Below are 20,553 nucleotides of genomic sequence, written 5' to 3'. Positions count from 1 at the left end.
CTCAATTTCTGACGAAACCCTAGTTCTGTTGACCGCGTGGTCTACCCCTTTGACTGCATCCCATCGGGGGTCCCCGGTGGGCATATGCCTCCATTTGAGCTTGGTTAGGTCATAGGTACATGTGGTAACAAGGATCATCCCATATGATCCGAAGGTTCTCTCCGGTTCACCTCCGAGGGAGTTCCCCCTATACATGCAGAATCTGCCTAAGTGTAGAACCCCCTGTCTGAGAAGCCGGGCACACCTGGGGGTAGCCTTGGATATAAAACCATCTCAAATCACTTTTGTGCATGCCATGTGGACAAACACAAGTTTTGTGTCCATTTCCTAGATCCGATGCTCGATTTCTGACGAAACCCTAGTTCTGTTGACCGCGCGGTCTACCCCTTTGACTGCATCCCATCGGGGGTCCCCCAGTGGGCATATGCCTCCATTTGAGCTTGGTTAGTTCATAGGTACATGCATTGTTCAAAAACTAGGCCGATTTAGCGATTACTAGGCCGATTAATCGCTACTAGGGGTCTGACCGTGTCGATTATCATTAATCGCTTGTGTTAATCCTTTACCCTGATTAATCATACTGAAAGTCCAATTACTAGGTATGTTCCCGATTAACTACTACACTTGGTTAAAAAAGTTGCAAAATTTTCAATGCATATTGCTAGTACAGGCGCTACCCCTCCCCAATAAAGTAGGTTTTGCGAAGCTCCCGCTTGATTGTAGCCTCCAGCAGCTCGATTTCCACTGTCGCTAACTAGTTACTTGCCCTCCTAGACCAGTTGCTTGCAGTTGCCCAGACCTCAGATACAGGAGCTCGTGCGGGAGCTCGAGGATGCCTTCAATAGGTTAGGTGGTTGTGGTGTAAGAGGGGTCGTACCCTAGGTAGGTGGTGGGAGAAGATAAACTTTAGATGTGAGAGGAGAAGAAGTGGAAGGAAGGAACGCGACCTCGGCTAGTGGATCCTGATGCGCTCGTGACCTTGAAGAATAGGTCACGGAGGAGAAGAGTACATGTTTTCTGAGATTTTAGGCTCTAGACAAGTAGGTCCAGGCATATAGAGGCTCATATACTATTATTTTTCTTATATAAACTATTTTTAAGTGCTAATTTGTGTATGTTGCACCGATTAATAGCCGACCGATTAAATCAGTTAATCGTCCGAATTCCGATTAATCGCTGCTCCCAAGCCGACTGAGCTGTTAACGATTACCGATTTCCTTAACATTGGGTACATGTGGTAACAAGGATCAACCCATATGATCTCAAGTTTCCCTCTGGTTCACCTCCGAGGGAGTTCCCCCTATACATCCAGAATCTGCCTAAGTGTAGGAACCCCATGTTCGAGAAGCCGGACACACCTGGGGGTAGCCTTGGATATAAAACCATCTCAAATCACTTTTGTTCATTCCATGTGGACACAGACAAGTTTTGGGGCCATTCACCCCATCCGATGCTCGATTTCTAACGAAATCCTAGTTCGCTTGACCGCGCGGTCTACCCCTTTGACTGCATCCCATCGGGGCTCCCCCGGTGGGCATATTCCTCCATTTGAGCTTGGTTAGTTCATAGGTACATGTGGTAACCAGGATCATCCCATATGGTCCCAAGGTTCTCTTCGGTTCACCTCCGAGGGAGTTCCCCCCTATACATGCAGAATCTGCCTAAGTGTAGAACCCCCTGTCCGAGAAACCGGACACGCCTGGGGGTTAGCCTTGGATATAAAACCATCTCAAATCACTTTTGTGCATGCCATGTGGACAAACACAAGTTTTGGGGCCATTCCCTAGATCCGATGCTAGATTTCTGACGAAACCCTAGTTCTGTTGACCACGCGGTCTACCCCTTTGACTGCATCCCATCGGGGGTCCCCCGGTGGGAATATGCCTCCATTTGAGCTTGGTTAGGTCATAGGTACATGTGGTAACAAGGATCATCCCATATGATCTCAAGTTTCTCTCTGGTTCACCTCCGAGGGAGTTCCCCCTATACATCCAGAATCTGCCTAAGTGTAGGAACCCGATGTCCGAGAAGTCGGACACACCTGGGGGTAGCCTTGGATATAAAACCATCTCAAATTACTTTTGTGCATGCCATGTGGGCACACACAAGTTTTGGGCCATTCACCCCATCTGATGCTCGATTTCTGAGGAAACCCTAGTTCTGTTAACCGTGCGGTCTACCCCTTTGACCGCATCCCATCGGGGGTCCCCCGGTGGTATTATTCCTCCATTTGAGCTTGGTTGGGTCATAGGTACATGTGGTAACAAGGATCATCCCATATGATCCCAAGGTTCTCTCCGGTTCACCTCCGACGGAGCTCCCCCCTACACATGCAGAATCTGCCTAAGTGTAGAACCCCATGTCTGAGAAGCCGGACACACCTGGGGGGTAGCCTTGGTTATAAAAACCATCTGAAATCACTTTTGTGCATGCCATGTGAACAAACACAAGTTTTGGGGCCATTCCCTAGATCTGATGCTCGATTTCTGACGAAACCCTAGTTCTATTGACCGCGCGGTCTATCCCTTTGACTGCATCCCATTGGGTGTCCCCCGGTGGGGATATGCCTCAAATTTGAGCTTGTTTAGGTCATAGGTACATGTGGTAACAAGGATCATCCCATATGATCTCAAGTTTCTCTCTGGTTCACCTCCGAGGGAGTTCCCCCTATACATCCAGAATCTGCCTAAGTGTAGGAACCCCATGTCCGAGAAGCCGGACACACCTGGGGGGTAGCCTTGGATATAAAACCATCTCAAATCACTTTTGTGCATGCCATGTGTACACATACAAGTTTTGGGGCCATTCACCCCATCCGATGGTTGATTTCTGACGAAACCCTAGTTATGTTGACCGCGCGGTCTACCCCTTTGACTGCATCCCATCGGGGGTCCCCCGGTGGGCATATGCCTCCATTTGAGCTTGGTTAGGTCATAGGTACATGTGGTAACAAGGATCATCCCATATGATCCCAAGGTTCTCTCCGGTTCACCTCCGAGGGAGTTCCCCCTATACATGCAGAATCTGCCTAAGTGTAGAACCCCCTGTCCGAGAAGCCGGACACACCTAGGGTAGCCTTCGATATAAAACCATCTCAAATCACTTTTGTGCATGCCATGTGGACACACACAAGTTTTGGGGCCATTCACCCCATCCGAGACTGCATCCCTTTCCTGCTACTTCTCTCCCGCCCTTTTTTTCCCACCCACCCTTTCCCGCTACTTCTCTCCCTCCCTTTTTTTCCCGCCATGATTTCCCGCCAAGTTTTCCAGCCCACCCTTTCCCGCCCATTCTCACCCGCAAAGTTTTCCCGCCGTTTCAGTCCCTCGTCGGCCTATATATAGCCATGTCTTCTCCACTAACAACACCAGAAACATTTCTCCCCTCATCACTTCTCTCATCCAACAGCACCACAAAATCCTCTGAGCTGAGCTACCGCTGAGATGGCTCCTCGTTGCCGTAGCAACACGGGCTTCATCGGCGTTCGCCTGCGGCATGCGGGACATTTCGCGGCTGAAATCACCGCCGGTGGTGCGCGTGTGTGGCTCGGCACCTTCTACACGAAGGAGGCTGCTGCCCGCGCATACAACGTTGCGGCTTGGAGGTTTGGCTGGCCACGCCATGAAATGAACTTCCCAGAGGTCAGGTCTCTGACGGAAGCTCAGAGTCTCTCTACTGAACCGCTACTTCGCTCACAGGGTGAAGCGCGGCGGTACAGGTCTGGCCAGCGGCTGATTGATACCACCGAGGCGGACGAGCAGTTCATGGCACAGTGGTGCAGATACCATCCCGGAGACGTCGAAGCCACGCGCGCATTCTGGAAGGAGAAGCAGACGTAAATGAGAGAGAGGAGGGCGGGAAAGCGGCACAGGAGGGGGCGAATATGAAGCAGAGTACGCCAAACGAGAGGCGTCGACATGGGGGGAGGATGATGAACGGTGGTTGGGGCACCTCTCAAGTACCGCTTTAGAGGACACCCCCAGCGAGGACGAAGATTTCGACAACTGATTAATATGTGTGTGTGTCGAGTCCGTGTGTCTAGCGGGTCATGTGTCGACCTAGTGTTAAGTGCTTTGTTCGTGTGTGGGTGTAGTTCTTTAAATGTTTTGGTTCGTGTGTGGGTGTAGTTCTTTAAATGTTTTGGTTCCTGTGTGGGTCTAGTTCTTTAAGCGCTTTGGTTCCTGTGTGGGTGTAGTTCTTTAAGTGTTTCAGTTCGTGTGTGGGTCTAGTTCTTTAAGCGCTTTGGTATGTGTGTGGGTCTAGTTATTTAAGTGTTTTGTATCGTGTCTGGGTCTTAAGTTCTTAAGTGTATCACTTTTGTGCATGTCCCGGCAGCCCCGTTTTGCACAGTTGGCAAAGTAAACGAAGTCAAAAAGTCGCGCGGGGCTTCCAAATTAGGGTTTCATCTACCGGAGGGAATATTGAGGTAATATAGGGTAATTATTGGTACTACATGTTCCTATGACCTAACACAACACAAAGGAAGAGAAAAGTCCATGGGTCAACTATCATTAGAGGCCGGTGAAAGGGGTAGATCTACGGGGCTCCCAGATTAGGATTTCTTCTACCGGAGGGAATTTTGAGGTAAGATAGGGTAATTATTGGTACTACATATTCTTATTACCTAACACAACACAAAGGAAGAGAAAATTCCATGGGTCAACTGTCATTGGAGGCCGGTGAAAGGGGTGGATCTGCGGGGCTCCCAGATTAAGGTTTCTTCTACCGGAGGGAATATTGATGTAAGATAGGGTAATTATTGATACTACATGTTCCGATGACCTAACACAACACAAAGGAAGAGAAAAGTCCATGGGTCAGCTGTCATCGGAGGTCGGTCAAAGGGATAGATCTGCGGGGCTACCGGATTAGGGTTTCGTCTACGGGAGAAAATATTAAGTTAAGATTGTAAAAAATTTATGCGCATAGCTTGGCAATGTAGAAGATTAAAACAAATTTATATGGACCTATATTAATATATTTTATAATATAATTGACATTAAGAAAATTAAAATAAAAAATAAATTGAAAAAGAAAAAAAAAGGGGGGGGGGGGCTATGCCGAGGGCTGCCGTTGGCATAGCCCTTGCCCTCGACATAGCCTCTAGGGTTAGGGGCAGGTTTGGTCGAGCCGGACCGGCACGCCAACGACCAACCCGAGCCACACCCGCACGCCCGGGCCGCCACGCTCTGCCCCCGAGCCCAAGCTCTACCCCGCGCGCGCCGCCACGCTCTGCCCCGCCCGCGCCGCCACGCGCTGCCCCTCCCCGCCGCCCGCCACCACGCTCCGCCCCCGGCCGCCTTCCTCCCCTCGCGTGCTGCCCTCTGGCCGCCCGCCGCCACCCTCCGCCCCCGGCCGCCCTCCTCCCCTGCCTCGCCCTCTTCTCCCCTGCCGTGACGCCGTCCTCCTCTCCCCTACCGGTGCTGCCACGCCCTCCTCCTCCTCCTCGCGCCCCTGCCCGCCGTCCCCTGGCCGGCCTTCTCCTCGCGCCCCCGCCCACCAAGTTCCCTGCCCGGCCCTTCCCTGCAGCACACACAGTAAGGAATAGAAATGTGTAATTGTTTTAGTTTTAGTTGTGTATTAGATTTAGTTGTTGTAATAGAAATAGAAATGTGTAATTGATTTGAAATAGAAAGAAAGAAATAGTAATTGAAATCGAATTGAAAGAAATAGAAATAGTAATTGAAATTGATTTGAAAATTGGAAAGAAATACAAATGAAATGGAAATGTGTAATAGAAATAAAAATGAAATTGTTTAATAATGGAAATAGAAATGCAAATGTGAATTTGTTCTATTAATGTGAATTTGTAATAGGCCATGTCGTGACCGCCTCGTCATGAGCACCTCGGTGTGACGATCTCGGATCTTGACGCGATTCTCTCCGGTCGCCGACTTCTCCATCGGTTGTTCGACTACATCCTCTACCGCCGAGGGTGAACTAAAACATCACCTCCTATTCTCCGCATTTTCTTATGTCACTAGATTCATTTTCCAAGCAAAGTTGCATAACCTAGGTGTCACTTCCCGTCCGCGAGCGTTACGCGGATAAATATGCATTAGTGATCAGCATATTTTGAAACGTAACGTTTGCAGCATTTACGGGACAGTCGGCGGATGCGTAGTTGTCTACGTTTTCCATGTTGTACTCCGGTCCAAGTCAGGATTTCGGCGGCGCCTCCCCGTTGTTCTCCGGATGCACATCCTCTCGGCTTTTTGCCGAGACGTGTATCGGGAGAGCAGCGGAGAGGTGCTGCCGAAATTCTGACTTGGACCGGGGTAGAGCATGGAGAACGTAGCCAACTACGGATCCGGTGGCTGCTAAGAGCCTACCTAGTAGAGATGTAGGTTGATGCATGCGTTTCGCCCGGTAAAATAAATAAAAATATGATGCATTTAATTTCCTATTTGATATAAATGTTATGTATGTGGTTTGGCTCCCAATAAAGCAGAACATGGCTGATAATGGATGGATGTACAATGAGTGTGTTAGTGCAACTGAGAAAACAGCTGAGTGGACAAGGAAGACCCATTTTCAGTGAATGAGTTAGCACGTGTTACAAAGGGGCTGGTTCGGGCACTTTGCCCCTGTGTTCGCTGCGTGAAGCGTCAACGTCGTGGAAAGGATGAAATGCATAGACACCTTCTGTAATATGGGTATATGCATGGGTACGTCACGGAAGTCAACTTTGATGAGCGCGAACATGACAGAGGTGAGGTGATGCGGTAGCGGCTCAATGGCAATGAGTACAATGGAATTAGAGACTTTCTAGATGATCTCGTCCATGCCGATGTCCCAGATTCGCCACCTCCAGAACCGGAGGCGCCGACAGAACCGGAGGAACCTCCAGAACCGGAGGAACCAGAGCCAACCGCGAAGGCCTTCTATGGTATGATTGTCGCGGCTAAGAAGCCTCTGTACGAGGGCGCCGTGATTTCTCAGCTCGATGTCATCTCCCAATGTCTAGCCGACAAGACCCGGTACAATACCACCCGTGAGGGCTTCGAAGCAAGTCTGAAAACAACTGGTAACATGTTGCCCAAAGATCATTGTATGCCTAAAAGCCTGCACGCGACGAGGAGAATGATGAAGGACCTCAACATGGATTATCAAAAGTAGACTGTTGTCCGAAAGGCTGCGTTCTATTTTGGAGACAGTTTGCAGAGGACAAGTACTGTCCCATCTGTTAGCAGTCTAGGTATGAAGAGGTAACGGGAAAGGATGGTCAGGTGAGGCAGTCAAGCACCGCAAAGTCGATTCTTCGATATCTCCCATTCATAAAATGAATCCAGCGGCTTTACATGCACGAGGAGACAACCAAACAGATGACGTGGCACAAGTATGGGAAGAGATTCGAGGACGAAAACAAGCAGTTGAAGATGGGACATCCATCCAATGGTACAGCATGGAAGAACTTCGATAGGAAATTCCCCCTTGCGGCAGCTGAGGCTCGGAATGTCAGAATTGCGATAGCAACAGATGGCTTCAATCCATATGGTATGTCGACTGCCAATTACAGTTGATGGCCCGTGTTTGTTATTCCGCTCAATCTCCCTCCCAGAGTCCTAATGACCAGGGAGACCATGTTTCTGTCGCTGATCATTCATGGCCCTGATTACCCGGGGAAGAATTTGAGTGTCCACATGCAGCCGATTGTGGAAGATTTGAACCACTCTTGGCACCACGGGACATTGACGTACGACCGAACATAGAAGACAAACTTCTACATGAAAGTTTGGTTGCAGTATACCATGCATGACATGCCCGGGTACGCCCTAACATGCGCATGGTGTACAGCTGGTAAGTGGCCATGCCCAGTGTGCAGGCACCAGCTTGAGTTCATTTGGCTACAGAAGGGTCGCAAGTATGTTGCGTTTGACACGAATCGAAAGTTCCTCAAAAGAAGGCATCCGTTTAGAGAATACAAAAAGAACTTCAAGAAGGGCAAAGTTGTGCATGAAAAAAAGATGTGCCGAAGTTTGATGGTACACTTGTTGAAGCCGAGCTACGGGCTCTCGGGCCGGCAGCGACGCCAACTGGCCATCAATTTGAGGGATATGGTGTAATGCACAACTGGACTCACGAGGCGGCCTTAACGAAGCTCGAGTATTACACGCACCTCGAACTTCCCCATAACATCGATGTGATGCACACTGTAAAGAATGTCGCGGAGTCCGTCTTTCACACATGCCTGAACATTCCCGAGAAGTCAAAGGATAATGTCAAGGCTAGTGTCAATGTTGAGATCCTCTGTGATAGAGAAAAATTTCACATGAAGCGTCCTATTGTCCGTCAAAATAATTGGTTCAAGCCGCATGCCAACTTCTGCCTTGATTCCATCCAAAATAAGGAGGCATTCAGGTGGCTCAAATACGTCGTGATGTTCCCTGATGGTTATTGTTCGAATATGAGTAAGGGAGTTAATTTTTCGACGGGAAAAGTCACCGGGCTCAAGAGTCACGACTATCATATATGGATTCAGCGGCTCATGCCGGTGATGCTTCGAGGGTATATCCCCGAGAAAGTCTGGCGAGTGTTTGCGCAGTTGAGCCATTTCTTCCGCACGCTCTGTGATAAGCAGATATGTCCCAAGGTTATTGCAAAGCTACAAGATACAGTGCGGGAGTTGCTATGCAATTTGGAGATGATATTTCCGCCAGGCTTCTTTATTCCGATGGCACATCTCATTGTGCACCTTGCCAACGAGGCACTCTTGGGTGGCCCAGTGCAGTTTCGTTGGCAGTTCTGTATTGAGAGAGATTTTAAGTATATTCGAAAGATAACTGGAAACAAGGCCAAGATTGAAGCATGCATAGCTGAGGCAATATGCCTTCGGGAGATGGCAGATGCCGCAACAACGTACTATCCCGATGATGTTCCCACTCAGCATAACCCGGTCACTCGTTACAATGTCGACGTGCCCGAGAATGACCCCAAGCTACAACTATTCCAATTCCCCAGCGGCAAGGCTGGTAAAGGAACAAAATATAAATTGCAGAACGAAGAGAAGGATTGTATAATGATATATGTGTTTATGAACATGAAGGAAGTGGTATCTTCCTAATTGCATTGTGCCTTTTATTCTTAGTATCTTCATTTTATTATGTAAACATGCTTCTTAATTGCATTGTGCCTTTTATTTTTAGTATCTCCATTTTATTATGTCAACATGCTTCTTAATTGCATTGTGCTTAACTGTTTTATTTTTCTCAATGCAGGTGACTGAACAATATGAGCAGCGGCAAGGAAGACTCAGCGAGCTTGCTTAGGACGTTGGCGCAGGTGAAGAGGAATATTCCTAGACCCACTAGACGGAGTGATCGAGCCACGATGCCCAATCCGCGTTACACCGATGGTACCAATGGACGAGGACGAGGAGGACGAGGACAAGGAGGACGAGGTGGAGGACGAGCTGGCGGCGAGGTACACATGGACTTTGATGAGCCACCCTCCGCTTCTAGCGACGTGGCTCCTGAGTTGTTCCTAGAGGGTCCGTCTAGTGGGGAGGTGGAGATGGAGACGGAGTCTACACACGAGTCGGACTCTAGGGCTGAGTTGGAGGTGATGGAGGGTGCGGGTGCGCCGAAGCCCTTGAAGATTAGTGGAGAAGCTAGAGTCCCCGAGGCGAGGAAGGAGCCTAAGACCCATGATGACAAGACCCTTATCATTCATTCGAGCGATGAGTAAGTGTACTACTTCAGAAATTTCGAACATGTATTTTCATCTTGGGCATAATAAACAATTTGGCATGTGTACTAATGTGTGATTTATTTGCAGCAACTGGACATGGGAGGTCAACCCCCCCCCCCCGCCAGCCTAACAGCTTGTTTGGGGCTCTGATTAAGAATTTCTGGCCGGGCTGATAGACTCCCCTTAGCACGGTCCCCCCGGTGGCGAGACGAAGCTAGCCACTACTTGGGCGGACTATGAGGATGCCCCTGCCGTAGGCTTCGCGACAGCTGCTGAGGCTGTGACCACCAAGTTTTGGGTAAGACATATATTTCTCGATCACCGTTCATAGTTGATGACCCTAATGTGCTAACTTATGACTTTCACAACTGATTTATGCATGATTGAAGTACTTCTATCGTGTGGACCCGGAGCTTCATAGGCAGGCGCTTCTCACTTTGCCTGGCGCTTGTGAGAGGTTGACACCGCAGCAGTGGTATGATACGTCCAATTTGTATCACTATTTTATATCATAATTTGCTGTTATTCATTGATATATTTCATATTGGGACACAATACTTATGTTATTTCATCTATTTTGCATGTTTCATCATTATTGGAGGATCAAGCACCGGAGCCAGGATTCTGCTGGAAAAAGCACCGTCAGAACGCAATATTTCGGAAGATCAACTGTGGAAGGAAATTATACCAAAAATCCTATTTTTCAAGATGATGAAGGAAGCCAGAAGGAGGAGCTGAGAAGGCCCAAGGTGGGGCCAGACCACAGGCCGGCGCGGCCCATGGCCTGGCCGCGCCACCTTGTGGTGTGGGGGCCCCACAGCCCCTTTCGCCTCCTTTTCTTCGCGAAACCCTTCGTCCCGAAAACCTAAGCTACAGAGGGTACCTCGCGAAGAGCCACAGCCGCCTCTGCGGGGTGGAGAACACCAGAGAGAAAAGAGCTCTCCGGCGGGCAGGAATCCGCCGGGGAAATTCCCTCCCGGAGGGGGAAATCGACGCCATCGTCACCGTCATCGAGCTGGACATCATCTCCATCACCATCATCATCATCTCCACCATCATCACCGCCGTCTCCACCGCTGGACACCGTCACCGCCGTAGCAATTTGGGTTTGATCTTGATTGTTTGATAGGGGAAACTCTCCCGGTATCGATTTCTACTTGTTGTTGATGCTATTGAGTGAAACCATTGAACCAAAGTTTATGTTCAGATTGTTATTCATCATCATATCACCTCTGATCATGTTCCATATGATGTCTCGTGAGTAGTTCGTTTAGTTCTTGAGGACATGGGTGAAGTCTAAATGCTAGTAGTGAATTATGGTTGAGTAATATTCAATGTTATGATATTTAAGTTGTGGTGTCATTCTTCTAGTGGTGTCATGTGAACGTCGACTACATGACACTTCACCTTTATGGGCCTAGGGGAATGCATCTTGTACTCGTTTGCCGATTGCGGGGTTGCCTGGAGTGACGAAACCTAAACCCCGTTGGTATATCGATGCAGGGAGGGATAAGCGAGGATCTCGAGTTTAAGGCTGTGGTTAGATTTATTCTTAATTACTTTCTTGTAGTTGCGGATGCTTGCAAGGGGTATAATCACAAGTATGTATTAGTCCTAGGAAGGGCGGTACATTAGCATAGGTTCACCCACACAACACTTATCAAAACAATGAAGATTAATCAGCCGTATGTAGCGAAAGCGCTAGACTAAAATCCCGCGTGTCCTCGAGAACGTTTGGTCATTATAAGTAAACAAACCGGCTTGTCCTTTGTGCTAAAAAGGATTGGGCCACTCGCTGCAATTGTTACTCTCGCACTTTACTTACTCGTACTTTATTCAACTGTTACATCAAAACTCCCTGAATACTTGTCTGTGAGCATTTACAGGGAATCCTTCATCGAAACTGCTTGTCAACACCTTCTGCTCCTCGTTGGGATCGACATTCTTACTTATCAAAAATACTACGATACACCCCCTATACTTGTGGGTCATCAAGACTATTTTCACGGCGCCGTTGCCGGGAGTGAAGCGCTATTGGTAAGTGGAATTGGTAAGGAAAACCTTTCTTGTTTGTGCTGATTTTATTTACTGTCTCGCTGCTATAAGTCATTATGGAGAGATCTTCTCTTCAATTTCTATTTGGGAAATCTACTACTACTGCAACGGTAGTGGATGAGGCGCCAGGTGAGGAAGTGATACCATATAAAATACCTATGAAAATTATTGAACGTGTTATGGATAACCGCTATGAAGGGGATGGAGCTGTCCACCACTGGAGATCATTTATTGTTCTTGCATGAATTATGCGGTTTATTCAAGTGTGCAGGTATTGCTATGGATGAAGTGAGGAAGAAACTATTCTCTATATCGTCTGTCCGGTAAGGCGGCGCATTGGTATAAATTATTGAATAATGGGGATTCTCTTGAATGGAATGATATTGTGCCCTGGTTTTATTCTAAGTTCTATCCTCCAAGTGAAATTCACAAGGATCGGAATCGCATATATAATTTTTGGCCTCATGATGGAGAGAGTATTGCCCAAGCTTGGGGGAGATTGAAGTCTTTAATGCTCAAATGCCCCATTCATGAGCTTCCGATAATGTTATTATTGATAATTTCTATGCAAGACTTTCTTTTCAAGACAAGACCTTGCTGGATACTTCTTGTTCTGGATCATTTACACGCAACAAAGAAGAGTTTAAAAGGGACCTTCTTGATCGGATCCAAGAAAATACTGAAGGTTGGGAGAACGACAAGGATAGAGAATCGGGTATAATTTATGATTATAAATGCATTGAAGCTTTTATGGATACCGATAAATTTCGTAATATGAGTGCTACATATGGTCTTGATTCTCAAGTTGCTGCAAATCTTTATAAAGCTTTTGCCTCTCATTATGAATTGCCTAAGAAGAATTTTGATAAGTATCATGAACCGTATAAAGATAAAATTGATTCATCTATTAATAAATGCGTTGTAGTTGAAGCTAGCTGATCATGTTATTCACTGAAGCTTATATTGAAAAAACTCCTTTCCCTGCTAAAATGAAGGAGTACTACGTTATAAATAGTGCGGTTCATAAAAGTGAAAAGAAACTCGTAGAACCCGAAGAACAAATAAAAGTTGAACCTCTCTGTTGCAATAGTTAAAGATCTTGTGACTGAAAATGTGGAGGATGGTCATATTATTTTCTCGTGAAGATGCTTCTAATATTGTTTCACATCCTAATAAACCCAAACAAGTTAGTGTTCCTATGCTATCTCGTTAGAATTGGTGATCATTGCTATTATGGTTTATGTGATATTGGTGCAAGTGTTAGTGCTATTCCTTATGAGCTTTACACGGAGATTATGCACGAAATTGATTCTTGTGAACTTGAAGATATTGATGTGGTTATTCAGCTGGCTAATAGAGAAACTATTTCTCCAATTGGTATTGTTCGAGATGTAGAAGTTCTATGTGGTAAGATTAAATATCCTGCTGACTTTTTGGTACTTGGTTCTGCTTGCTAGTGATTATTGTCCTATCATTTTTGGTAGACCTTTTCTAAATACTTGTGGAGCTATTATAGATTGCAAGAAAGAGAAAATTTTGACTAAATTTGCTGGTGAATCTTATGAGTTTAACTTCTCTAAATTTACCAAAACTCCTTATAAAGCTGATTTGCCTAGTGATGATTTTAAAATGGAGCGAGTGTGCATCTATTGTTCTTGTTCCTAATAATCCTTTGCAGCAACATTTGGAGAATAGCGAGAGTGAAGTTTTTAGGAAAGAAAGAGATGAGCTTGAGGAAATTTTTCTTCGCCAACCTATTCTCAAGCATGATTTACCGGTGGAAGATTTGGGTACAACACCACCACCAAAGGAAGATCCTGTTTTTGATTTAAAGCCTTTACCTGATAATCTTAAATATGCTCATATTGATGATAAGAAAATATATCCTGTTATTATTAGTTCTAAGCTTTCGAGAGATTGAGGAAGAAAGGTTATTGGAAATATTGAAGAAACACCGAGGAGCTATTGGCTACACTCTTGATGATTTGAAGGGGATTTCTCCTTCTATTTGCCAACATGCTATTAATATGGAAGATGATGCAAAGCTCGTTGTTGAACATCAGCGTCGTCTAATTCCGAAGATGAAGGAGGTGGTAAGGAATGAGGTATTAAAACTTCTTGAAGCTGGTATTATATATCCTATTGCTGATAGTAGATGGGTTAGTCTGTGCATTGCGTTCCCAAGAAAGGAGGAATGACTTGTTGTGCCTAATGATAATGATGAGCTCATCCCTCAAAGAGTAGTTGTAGGGTATAGAATGTGCATTGATTTTCGAAAAGTTAATAAAGTTACTAAGAAAGATCATTACCCTTTACCATTTATTGATCAAATGCTAGAAAGATTGTCTAAAAATACTCATTTTTGCTTTCTTGATGGTTATTCTGGGTTTTCACAAATTGCTGTTAAAACTAAAGATCAAGAGAAACCCACTTTTACTTGTCCCTATGGAACTTATGCTTATAGGCGTATGCCTTTTGGTTTATGTAATGCTCCTGCTACTTTTCAAAGATGCATGTCTGCTATTTTTCATGGCTTTTGTGAGAGTATTGTGGAAGTATTCATGGATGATTTTTCCGTCTATGGGAATTCTTTTGATAGTTGCTTGCGAAACCTTGATAAAGTTTTGCAGAGATGTGAAGAAACTAACCTTGTTCTTAATTGGGAGAAATGCCACTTTATGGTTAATCAAGGAATTGTATTGGGACATAAAATTTCTAAGAGAGGTATTGAAGTTGATAGAGCTAAAGTTGAAGCAATTGAGAAGATGCCCTATCCGAGGGATGTTAAAGGTATTCGTAGTGTTCTTGGTCATGCTTGGGTTTTATAGGAGATTTATTAAAGATTTCTCCAAGATTTCAAAGCCTCTTACTAATCTTCTTCAAAAAGACGTACCTTTTGTTTTTGATGATGATTGTAAGGAAGCTTTTGAAACTCTAAAGAAAGCCTTAACAACTACTCCTGTAGTTGAACCTCCTGATTGGAATTTGCCTTTTGAAATTATGTGTGATGCTAGTGATTTTGCTTGTAGGCGTTGTTCTTGGACAGCGAGTAGATAAAAAACTGAATGTTATTCATTATGCTAGTAAAACTCTTGATGCTTGCTCAAAGAAATTATGCTACAACTGAAAAAGAATTATTAGTCTGTAGTCTTTGCTTGTGATAAATTTAGATCTTATATTGTTGATTCAAAAGTTACGAGTCATACTGATCATGCTTCAATTAGATACCTTATGACAAAGAAAGATGCTAAGCCGAGGCTTATTATATGGGTACTTCTGTTGCAAGAATTTGATTTACATATTTTAGATAGGAAAGGTGCTTGATAATCCTGTTGCTTGATAATTTGTCTAGATTGGAAAATATTGCTTATGATCTTGTTCCTGTTAATGATAGTTTTCCAAATGAACAATTGGCTGTAATAAAGGTGAGCTCGCGAGACAGTCCTTGGTATGCTTGATTATGCTAACTTTATTGTTTCCAAGTACTTGCCTCCAACCTTTTCAGCTCAGCAAAGGAGGAAATTCTTTTATGACTTGAGGCATTATTTACGGGATGACCCACACTTATATAAAGAAGGAGTGGATGGTATTATGCGAAGATGTGTTCCCGAATATGAACAACAGGAGATATTGAGTAAATGCCATGGTAGTGCTTATGGACGACATCACGCCGGAGAAAGAACCGCGCAAAAGGTTCTACAATAAGGTTTTTATTGGCCAACTCTTTTCAAAGATGCAAGGAAGTTTATTTTATCTTGTGATGAATGCCAAAGGGTTGGTAATATCTCTAGACGCAATGAAATGCCGATGAATTATACTCTTGTTATTGAACCGTTTGATTGTTGGGGATTTGACTTCATGGGACCTTTTCCCTCTTCAGAAGGTAACACTCATATACTTGTTGCTTGTTGATTATGTTACTAAATGGGTGGAAGCCATACCTACAAAAAGTGCTGATGGTGAGACCTCTTTAAGAATGCTTTTAGATATTATTTTTCCTAGATTTGGAGTTCCTAGATATATTATAACTGATGGAGGTTCTCATTTTATTCATGGTGGTTTTAGAAAGACTCTTGCTAGATATGGTATCAATCATAGAATTGCTTCCGCTTATCATCCTCAAACTAGTGGGCAAGTAGAATTATCAAATAGAGAGATTAAATCTATCTTGCAAAAGACTGTTAACAAAACTAGAAAGAATTGGGCTAGTAAATTGAAGGATGCACTATGGGCTTATAGAACTGCTTATAAAAATCCCATGGGAATGTCACCTTATAAAATGGTTTATGGGAAAGCTTGTCATTTACCTTTAGAACTAGAGCACAAAGCTTATTGGGCTGTTAGAGAATTAAATAAAGATCCTAAACTTGCTCGGTAATAAGAGGTTGTTGCAATTGAGTTCTCTAGATGAATGGAGAAGTGAAGCTTATGAAAATGCTAAACTCTTTAAAGAGAAAGTTAAAAAAAGGCATGATAGGAGGATTATCAAAAGAGAATTTAATATTGGGGATAAAGTCCTATTGTATCGGTCTCGTCTCAGATTCTTTGCAGGGAAATTACTCTCGAAATGGGAAGGACCATATGTTGTTGAGGAGGTGTATCGTTCAGGAGCAATCAAAATTAGCTCTCTCCAAGGCAATGCCACGCAAGTGGTGAATGTACAAAGACTCAAGCATTATATCTCAGGTGATTCCTATAATGTTGATGTTGATATTATTCGAGTGGAAACGCCGGAGGCTTTCATCAAAGGACAAGTTGACAGTCCGCCAGAACTCGACTTTGAATAGGTAACGATCTTGGTAATGAAAAGTTCGCAATTTACTTTCCGAACAATATTTTTGCTGTTTTTGGAAAATATGAAAAATTACGAGTTCGAAACGGAGTGGAAAAGACGCACGAGGGCGTGCCACCATAGGCCGGCGCGGCCTGGCCTGGGCCCGCGCCGCCCTATGGTCTGGCCGCCTCGTCGCCCCTTTCCGACTCTGGTTTGATCTGGTACTTTCCTTTTGTCGTGAAATTTTTTGCTATATAATCCCCCGGACCCCTGGAGGTCCGTATATCGTTTTCTCGACGTGTTTTGTTTCGAGCTGTTTCTGCCAGGATCTGTTTTCAGTTTAGAAGCACCATGGTCTCCAAGAACAAGGGCAAGGAGTTTCCGGATGAAGATAATCGAGATCTTGGGTGGAAAGAGGAGGACAAGGACGTCAAGGAAGAGGATGAAGAAGAGGTGGAGGAAGATTCGCGCGCACACCCGCGTGCTACCATCGCAAGCATCAAGGTGGTGGACAACCCTTTTAGTGCAAACAAGAGCGCAAGAATTCGCACTGGAGGAGCGGTTCCACGTCATTACCTAGCTCCGAAAACATCTTTATCAGGCATTCACCATCCCTTCCACAATCTAATTTTCAATAATCAAATTGAAGGGACTCCCAAGGCAGCATTGCCTAGCAATTGGGATATAGATCGCTCTAACACTGCAGGAAAGAGGAAGCCTGAGGGTGAAGAGTGGGGAAATAACTCCAAGAGTTGGGACTCGCCGTCGGACAGACTTCTTAACCGCGTCGAGCACAATTCGGAGATGATTCGCAATCTCACATACAAGATTGATGAGCTTCAGGAGCTTATTGAGAAGCTTGTCAGGAATTCGTCACCACCATCACAGAAGGAGTAATTCATCATCGGTATTGGCATCCCCTTGGTTTGTTCCAAGCTTGGGGGAGTGCCGCGGTATCACATCATCACTACCTTTTACTTTTTACTGTCAAGTAGTGTCATATCATGAGTAGGGAAGTTATCATATAAGATGGGTTGCGGTTTGGAAGTATCTCTCCTTTAGTTGGTTATCTATGTATCCCTTGGTGTGAGTTATCGTTATGGAATATTAATGAGAAGTCTTATCATTTACATATTGCACATCTTATTTTAGTTTGCAATCTCTATTATATGATTTACCTTGTTGTTAGTATTGGTATCACTTTGGGAGCATTGAATAAATCTATTTGGTTTTGGCAAACTTAGCATTGGTCAATAGCAACAACACTTTGAGGTTTAAGTAGAAAAGAGAAATACATGTAGTTATTTCATTGTCTTTCTTTCTTGTTAGCTCATAGCTTATTATTCTGAAGTTAAAATTGTTTGTGCTTACAAGGGAGATGCATGATTGTTTCTATCACATGTATATTTGTTTGTTTCCTTCAACTCTTATGCTTGCTAATTAGCCTTGCTAGCCAAAGACTTGTACTGAGAGGGAATACTTCTCGTGCGTCCAAACCTTAGCCCAAACCTATGTCATTTGTGTCCACCATACCTACCTACTACATGGTATTTTCTGCCATTCCAAGTAAATACTTCATGTGCTACCTTTAAACAATTCAAAACTTAGTATCTCTTGTTTGTGTCAATGTTTTATAGCTCATGAGGAAGTATGTGGTGTTTTATCTTTCAATCTTGTTGGGCAACTTTCACCAATGGACTAGTGGCTTCATCCGCTTATCCAATAATTTTGCAAAAAGAGCCGGCAATGGGATTCCCAGTCCCAAACTAATTAAACTAATTAGACACTCCTCCATGTTATGTGATTGATGGACGGCACCCGAAGGATTCGGTTAGCCATGGCTTGTGTAAGCAAAGGTTGGGGGGGAGTGTCATCATAATAAAATTAAAATAAAAAGGCACTCCTTCATGGTATGAGATTGTTGGCGGGCACCCGAGGATTCGGTTAGCCATGGTTTGTGAAAGAAAGGTTGGAAGGAGTGCCACACAAAATAAAAATAAAATGGGAGCCGCTCTTTGAAGGTTGTCTGGCAAGGGGGTTAGAGTACCCGCTACCAGTCGTTGACAACAACAAACACCTCTCAAAATGTTACTTTGACTATCTCTATATGATTTCAAAACTGAAAAAGCTCTAGCACATGATTTAATCACTGCTTTCCTCTGCGAAGGGCCTGTCTTTTACTTTATGTTGAGTCAGTAAACCTATTTCCCTCCATCTCAAGCAAGCATTTGAGTAGTTGTGATCAAACCATTATATTGTGATTTGCTTCATCATGTCTTTTATTCTTCCTTGTTTAGTACAAGTTTTATACTGAATGAATATAGCTTTGCAAGTTATCAATGATCATGAGGAGACTATTATGATTGAGTATGCAAGTTGTGCAATATAAACTTTAACATGAGAGCGCTGCTCAATAGATAAATATAACTCTGTTAATTGTTCTACGACCAAGAACGAAGTTTGCCATCACCAACTATGATTTCTTATGCACCTTTATTTGTGATTACCTTATACTTGTTTCAAGTTGAATTATATGAGGAAGTTGTTTACTAGAATCTCTTGTGTGAATGAATATGATGCTTCTTGTCCGTATTTTATTTATCGACTCTTCACTCCATAAACATGTGGTCCTGTTTACTGAGTTTAGTTTCGCTTGGGGACAAGCGAAGTCTAAGCTTGGGGGGAGTTGATACGTCCAATTTGTATCACTATTTTATATCATAATTTGCTGTTATTCATTGATATATTTCATATTGGGACACAATACTTATGTTATTTCATCTATTTTGCATGTTTCATCATTATTGGAGGATCAAGCACCGAAGCCGGGATTACTCGCTGGAAAAAGCACCGTCGAACGCAATATTTCGGAAGATCAACTGTGGAAGGAAATTATACCAAAAATCCTATTTTTCAAGATGACGAAGGAAGCCGGAAGGAGGAGCCGAGAAGGCCCAAGGTGGGGCCGGACCACAGGCCGGCGCGGCCCATGGCCCGGCCGCGCCACCTTGTGGTGTGGGGGCCCCACAGCCCCTTTCGCCTCCTTTTCTTCGCGAAACCCTTCGTCCCGAAAACCTAAGCTACGAGAGGGTACCTCGCGAAGAGCCACGGCCGCCTCGCGGGGCGGAGAACACCGAGAGAGAAAAGAGCTCTCCGGCGGGCAGGAATCCGCCGGGGAAATTCCCTCCCGGAGGGGGAAATCGACGCCATTGTCACCGTCATCGAGCTGGACATCATCTCCATCACCATCATCATCATCTCCACCATCATAACCGCCGTCTCCACCGCTGGACACCGTCACCGCCGTAGCAATTTGGGTTTGATCTTGATTGTTTGATAGGGGAAACTCTCCCGGTATCGATTTCTACTTGTTGTTGATGCTATTGAGTGAAACCATTGAACCAAAGTTTATGTTCAGATTGTTATTCATCATCATATCACCTCTGATCATGTTCCATATGATGTCTCGTGAGTAGTTCGTTTAGTTCTTGAGGACATGGGTGAAGTCTAAATGCTAGTAGTGAATTATGGTTGAGTAATATTCAATGTTATGATATTTAAGTTGTGGTGTCATTCTTCTAGTGGTGTCATGTGAACGTCGACTACATGACACTTCACCTTTATGGGCCTAGGGGAATGCATCTTGTACTCGTTTGCCGATTGCGGGGTTGCCGGAGTGACAGAAACCTAAACCCCCGTTGGTATATCGATGCGGGGAGGGATAGCGAGGATCTCGAGTTTAAGGCTGTGGTTAGATTTATTCTTAATTACTTTCTTGTAGTTGCGGATGCTTGCAAGGGGTATAATCACAAGTATGTATTAGTCCTAGGAAGGGCGGTACATTAGCATAGGTTCACCCACACAACACTTATCAAAACAATGAAGATTAATCAGCCGTATGTAGCGAAAGCGCTAGACTAAAATCCCGTGTGTCCTCGAGAACGTTTGGTCATTATAAGTAAACAAACCGGCTTGTCCTTTGTGCTAAAAAGGATTGGGCCACTCGCTGCAATTGTTACTCTCGCACTTTACTT

This window comes from Lolium rigidum, chromosome 5, assembly GCF_022539505.1.
Source record: "Lolium rigidum isolate FL_2022 chromosome 5, APGP_CSIRO_Lrig_0.1, whole genome shotgun sequence".
Taxonomy (NCBI): domain Eukaryota; kingdom Viridiplantae; phylum Streptophyta; class Magnoliopsida; order Poales; family Poaceae; genus Lolium; species Lolium rigidum.
The sequence above is the reverse complement of the archived record's forward strand: the minus strand, read 5'-3'. Positions refer to the sequence as shown.